We start from the raw sequence: 7,635 nt of genomic DNA on the forward strand, positions 1-7,635 counted from the left end.
TTCACGGTTGGGATGGTGTTCTTCGGCTTTCAAGAATCCCCATTTTTCCTCCAAACATGACGATGGTCATTATGGACAAACAGTTCTATTTTTGTTTCATCAGACCAGAGGTCATTTCTCCAAAAAGTACGATCTTTGTTCCCATGTGCAGTTGTAAACCGTAGTCTGGCTTTTTTATGGACGTTTTGGAGCAATGGCTTCTTCCTTGCTGAGAGGCCTTTCAGGTTATATCGATATAGGACTTGTTTTACTGTGAAAATAGATACTTTTGTACCTGTTTCCCAGCATCTTCACAAGGTAATTTGCTGTTGTTCTGGGATTGATTTGCACTTTTCGCACCAAAGTAAGTTAATCTCTAGGAGACAGAACGCGTCTCCTTCCTGAGCGGTATGACGGCTGCGTGGTCTCATGGTGTTTATACTTGCGTACTATTGTTTGTACAGATGAATGTGGTACCTTCAGGCATTTGGAAATTGCTCCCAAGGATGAACCTTGTGGAGGTCTACAATTTATTTTCTGAGGTCTTGGCTGATTTCTTTTGATTTTTCCATGATGTCAAGGAAAGAGGCACTGAGTTTGAAGGTAGGCCTTGAAATACATCCACAGATACACCTCCAATTGATTCAAATGATGTAAATTAGCCTTTCAGAAGCTTCTAAAGCCATGACATCATTTTCTGGTATTTTTCAAGCTGTTTAAAGGCGCAGTCAATTTAGTGTCGTAAACTTCTGACCCACTGGAATTGTGATACAGTGAATTATAAGTGAAATAATCTGTCTGTAAACAATTGTTGGAAAAATTACTTGTGTCATGCACAAAGTAGATGTCCTAACCGACTATAGTTTGTTAACAAGACATTTGTGGAGTGGTTGAAAAACTAGTTTAAATGACTCCATAAGTGTATGCATTTCCATATGTCTGTGTTAGCTGCATGTGTGACATAACTTCACCGGTCCTATTAATGATATAATTTACAAAAATTATACTTTTTCTAAAAAAAATATCGAAAAAATAAGGTTTTTATCAAATAGTATATTTTAGATTAACCACAATATTTGTTGTATTATTTGTTCTGTCTTTTCAGGTGGATTAAAAAATAACTTTGGAGACAATTTTGTTTTCAAATAACCGATATGAAAACATATTCTTAAAGTACTTTAGGGATGTCCTTGTCTCATCGCGCCAGGTGCCTCCGACACATTGGTGGGGCTGGCTTCCGGGTTGGACCTGTTACAAAAGATGGTGTCAAGCATGATTCACCAAATTATATTTTGAAATAATATAATTTGGTGAATCATGCTTGACTCCATCTTTTGTAACAGGTCCAACCCGGAAGCCAATGTGTGCGATGAGACAAGGACATCCCTACCGACCAAGCCCTCCCTAACATCGCCCCACGGACCTCCCAGTCGCAGCCGGTTACGACAGAGCCTGGCTCTCAGCAGGCTCTGCAGTACAGCGCCCTTAACCACTGCGCCACCCGGGAGGCCCATAATTATATTCTTTCACTAGTGAAGTGAAGACTATCCATGTGAACCGATCCTCCTAACTGTACAGTCATATTGAGTTTGTGGGAAGATGCTCTAACATATACATGGTACTTGTTTATAACTAGTAGGTTATTAATTGACCTGGGTCAAATATTGAATTTTGCTCAAGGTATTTTTATATTTAAACCAATAGGCCATTTATTGTTTTTTGAATTGTGAATTAATACTTTTGTGTTGATGTGCATACAGGATTTCTTTATTGTTATTTATCTTCGTATTCTTACTAAAGCTGGTTATATTCTATGACATTTATCCCTAGTGTCCTGCTCATTATTTTAACAGCATTTACTCTCGCATGCAATGCGAGCAAGAAAGGAGAAATTGTGAAATGCATAAACGGTAAATCTGTTAGCATTTATATTGTGCAATTCTAAGAGCTTGGTGCTTATACATGTTTTGAAATGTGGCTTATTTCCAGGAAAACCAAAGGGCCTCCAAATGTTCTGCAATGACTCACCCAATTGAATGCATGAACATCAAAAAAATCATTTACTTTTATTTGGCAGTGTGACCCCTTAGAGAAAAGAGAAGTGAAACCACTGCATTGGATACGGCATTAGAGAGTGCAGTAACTTGACAAGGAATGCCCACACACATTTCTTTTGGGCTTTCCTTTATTTTCAACCTGGGAAATAAAAGGTGTACAGCCAATGTACAAACCGTACAAAATACAGCAAAGCGATACAGCCCACTCAACATGTGGCCTTGTACAGATCTGACTCTGGATGATGACCTCATCAAAGGGGAAAGGTCACGGTCAATGCCAATGCCAATAATAACCATGCACACATGAACAGCAATTAAACTACACTGCAGGTAAGTACAATACATATTCAATGTAATTATTTATACAGTGTCCAACACTATAAGCACTTTTCCACTGAGGCTGCTTTTCACAAACAAAATGGATGTTGTTGATTTGCTTTTTATAATAACACTACTGGCCCTATTCAATCACAACTAATATCAGATATAAATGTATAGAAAAGGCCCCAATTATTTCCCCTGTGTATAAATAAGTTTGTCATGTTCTCTATCTAGTACAATTAACCAAGTGGAATACACTTACATGAGTCTCCCTTATAACTGTATGATATTGTTCATATTGATGCAGATAAGGGTACTGCTACTGCAACTACTCTGTTACTCTGTCTCTGCCTGGCCGGTTCCCCTCTCTCCACTGGGATTTTCTGCCTCTAACCCTATTACAGGGTCTGAGTCACTGGCTTACTGGTGCTCTTCCATGCCGTCCCTAGGAGGGGTGCGTCACTTGAGTGGGTTGAATCACTGAAAATGGTCTTCCTGTTTGGGTTGGTGCCCCCCCCCCCCCTTGGGTTGTACCATGGAGGAGATCTTTGTGGGCTATACTCAGCCTTGTCTCAGGATGGTAAGTTGGTGGTTGAAGATGTCCCTCTAGTGGTGTGGGGGCTGTGCTTTGGCAAAGTGGGTGGGGTTATATCCTGCCTTCTCACTATCTTTCTTTCTTTCTTTCTCTCTCTCTCTCGGGGACCTGAGTCCTAGGACCATGCCTCTGGACTACCTGGCATGATGACTCCTTGTTGTCCCCAGTCCACCTGGTCGTGCTGCTGCTCCAGTTTCAACTGTTCTGCCTGCGGCTATGGAACCCTGACCTGTTCACTGTGATTACTATTATTTGACCATGCTGGTAATTTATGAACATTTGAACATTTTTGGCCATGTTCTGTTATAATCTCCACCCGGCACCGCCAGAAGAGGACTGGCCACCCCTCATAGCCTGGTTCCTCTCTAGGTTTCTTCCTAGGTTTTGGATGTTGAACATTTCAGTGAAGACACTTGCCAGTTGGTCAGTGCATACTCTGAGTACACGTCCTGGTAATCCATCTGGCCCAGCGGCCTTGTAAATATTGACCTGTTTTAAAGGTCTTACTCACATAGGCTGCGGAGAGCGTGATCACAGTCATCTGGACCAGCTGATGCTCTCATGCATGTTTCATGCATCTACAACAGAGGTCCAAACCATAGTTCTAGAGAGCCAAGGGGTGTGCAGGTTCTTGTTCTAGCCGAGCCCTTCAGCTTATCAGGATCTTGAGTAATGGGTTGTCACCACAATGTGTACACATAGCTTTACAGCCTCAGGGGTTGTGATCCAATAGAAGATGTTCTCAAGAAATGAGGATCTGCGTAGTCACCCAGCGAGCACATAACGTTCTGAGAACCATATGTTTCTTAGAGAATGGTGAGAGTGTGGTTGTCCTATGGTTATTTTGCATACAACCTTCCCACAACGTTCTGGGAATGTTGCAGGATAGTTGCTTGGCTTTGGGAACGTTCTCAGCACATTTAAGGAACTTGACAAAATAATGTTATTTTCGTGGTATTTCATTACTTTAACAGAATGTTTCACAAAAGTTCAAACATGGTTACATTTAATTACATTTTTGGTAATGTTCTAGTAAAGATCTCCAACTGGTTTGACATTAGGAATGTTCTCAAATAGTTCAGAAAGTGTTAAGAAACAATGTTCTTCTGTGATAATCTAAATGCTTCAACATAACGTTTCCTACGTGTTTCCTATTTAAAGTAATGTTTTCCGAACGTTCAGAAAATGTTAAGAAACAACGTTCTTCTGAGAGAATTTCAGTACTTCAGAATCATGTTTTCTTCAGGTTTCCTCCTTGATCTATTGAAAGTTACGTTCTCAGAACATTAAGAAAAGTTTCATAAAAACCACAAGAAAACATGAATGTTCAAAGACCATTCTAAGAATGTCTAATTGGCCAACCTGATCTTAATGAGTGCTTCTGTTTGTCCTATCTGTGCTTGGAGTTCCAAACAGTTCATCCAAGCTAACAGTGTTATTAAAAGTCTTGCAACATTTTTAAAGTTGCACTATAGTACACAAATCGCTCTGGCATTTCCTTGTTGCTGAAACTCTAAGAGTTAGCCTAATTTCAGTTTGTGACAAAATTAGCTAGTATAGTGTAGATAATCATTTAACCACCTTAGCTGCTGTGAAATATCTTTTCCATAACCAAAATTATTGTTGTTTAAGCTGTTTAAAGCTGGTGCACGAAACCGAAAGTAAAATAAGCAAAAACAAATCTCGAACCACAGTAGGACCCAAAAGTTATCAGTGAGTCCCGACCTACCATTGGGAAAACCCAACCTTTGCGAAACGCTGCATTAGGACATGCAGTCACCAGTTGTTCACACTCTCTCATATCCATACTGCTGAATACTGTCCGGTAGTGTCCACTCAACTAGGGTCCTTGGTTTACAGCTCGCCATGTATCATTCTCTTTAGGGAAAGTATTTTTATAGCACTGAGTGTGATGATAAACTGTTGGGTGATGACACTGGATGCCTTGGTCGAGTGAGTCATGGATTCTTGGCACCCACTCTACTCTTCTCTATACAAAGAGGGATGAACAAAAACTGACCTTGTGATGTGGGTAACATTTAGACTGTCCCACATACAGTGCCTAGTGGAACGTCTACATACCCCTGGAACAGTGTTCACATTATTCTGTCTTGAAATTAAATCTAACAAGGGATTGAACTGAAGATGTATTCATGGTGTATATCTTCACACCCCATATTTAATACTTGGTTTAAGTGCCTTTGGCAGCTATTACTGATGTGAAAAATGTTGAATACGATTCTTCCAACCTTGCATAGCTCTTAGGGAAACATACAGTATATCCAAAATGAATTGCTCAAGCTCAGTAAATTTGGTTGGGTATCATTGATGGACAGCAATATTCAAACCTTGTCTTTGATTTTAAAGCAGATTTAAGGCAGGACTGAGACTAGACCATTCAGGAACACCCACCGCCTCTTGGATAGACATTCTGATGTGTCTTTGTCATAAAAATGTGTGCAATTGTCCCGCTGAAAAATACAATTCTATCCTAGGGTTAGGTTTTCAGAAGACTAAGGAGAGTTTTCCCCTAACTTTTTAGCTGGGCTTTGCTCCTCACATATTTATTTTGATCCTGACAAACTCTTCAGTCCCTGCCGATGACAAGCATACCCATAACATAATGCTGCAACCACAATACTTGAAAATAATTATAATTTGTAACATTTTCTATAATTTTCTTTCACTTTGAAAATGAGTAGGTTCTGAAGATCTACTTGAATCCATTTTTTAATTCAACTTTAAAAATGCAGTCAGGGATTTTAAGCACAACACATTCGTAACATATTGTACGAATTGGGTTCGTAACATACTGCATCATACGAATTGCTCCCCCATACATTTTAGGGTCAGGAAGTAACATCATAATATGAAAGGAATGATCTAGTACAGAACTGAATAACATACAGTAGTAGTACACTAAAAACCGGGACCTGTTTTGGTTTGTGAGCACCGTTTTCAAAACAACTGGCTGAAATTATACAGAAGTTTCGGAGCGTCACTTTAAGGCAGCAAAATGTGAATACAGTGTGTGCAGATTTTCACTAGGTCACTGTATAATAGTGTCACTGTCCCTAGAGCAGCCATAGTCAATATGTGGACCACGGTCTGGATCCAGACCGAGAACAGAGTCAATATGGACCTCGTACTTACTGCTGTTGACATTTGTGATAGTAGAATGCACAAGGTGCAGTTTTTTTAAGCTGGTAGTGCATGGGCAATTTTCCTCTTTATAAACTGTCAGAAATGTCCAGTTGATCTACTACTAGCCCATGTTAGTTAGATAAGTTAGGCTAGTCAGCTATCTACATCTCGTAGTTATAATGGCTATATTGCGTGCCCAGGGGCCTCGACCCTCAGGGGGCCCCCATTGATTTTGTTGAGTCACTAGGGTATCATATGAACATCATCATATGTGTAAAATATTAAAGAATGTAAAAATAAAACACAAATTCACAGAGGAAGTGGATGCGGTTGGACATGACCCGGTGGCAGTGCAACAGTATAGCTTCTGTCCCTCTCCTCTCCTCGAACCAGGGACCCTCTGCACACATAGACAACAGCCACCCTCGAAGCAATTCATTACCCATTGCTCCACAAAAGTCGCGGCCCGTGCAGAGCAAGGGGAACAACTACTTCAAGGTCTCAGAGCGAGTGACATCACCGATTGAAACGCTATTAGTGCGCCCCACCGCTAACTAGCTAGCCATTTCACATCGGTTACAGAAGCGATGTCAATTCATCGCCTGCAATGCTGGAAAGTCACAAAACAGTACATGGGAGGTTTAGGTAGTAACTAAAAATACCCAATATACCAGGCTTTGTGCGATGTCAACGGAGCCCCAAACCCAGCACCACCTGCAGAGTAGAGACCAATCCTCCTCCAACAGGCATATTTAGCTACAGTATTAATTGGTCTCAAGTTCCGCCCTAAAGTCTAGAGACTACCCCCTCTGAACTCCTACTGTAGCATTCACAGGGTTAAGTACACTACACCTCTAACAATTATATTTTCCCTTGGAACAGTTTCACTGGGGCTATATACAGCCTTGACAGGATGGGTCGCAGGTATTGATGGTGAAAACATGTATGCAGTTGTACGGTATTGCAATATTATTTATGATGATATTATAACGATACTATGACACCAAATATCAATTGCTAGGTAATTAACGTTAGCTAGCGCTAGTCAGCTGTACCCGCACCAAAACTATTTCTCTTTCTATAGGTTGTTCTCCATTTTCTTTTTAAAATAGTGAGCTAACATGTTTTAAGCATTTTTATTTTCATGACTGATTAAAACTTTTCTTATGGCTCTCTCTTGTCCCTCTGCAGCAGACAAATATAGTCAGCAATACGTTTGAATCATCGAATTTCATTTTTTTTTTAAAGCAGTATTGTATCGCAGTACATGTAGAATGACGATGCATATAGAATACATATCGTATCGGCTCCTTAGTATCAGAGTGAGTGACGTCACCAATTGACACGCTATTAGCGAGCACCCCGCTAACTAGCTAGCCATTTCACATCGGTTACACTCACCCCTAAGGTCCCTGCCAATTCCTAGCCCTAGCTACAGGTTCAATACCGGCTAGGGGCATAACTGTCCTCCATATTTTGTAGCACTCCACACAGAACATATGCAGTTGTGGAGTTCTCACTGCATCTATTGGAAGATGT

This window comes from Oncorhynchus mykiss, chromosome 8, assembly GCF_013265735.2.
Source record: "Oncorhynchus mykiss isolate Arlee chromosome 8, USDA_OmykA_1.1, whole genome shotgun sequence".
Classification (NCBI taxonomy): Eukaryota; Metazoa; Chordata; class Actinopteri; order Salmoniformes; family Salmonidae; genus Oncorhynchus; species Oncorhynchus mykiss.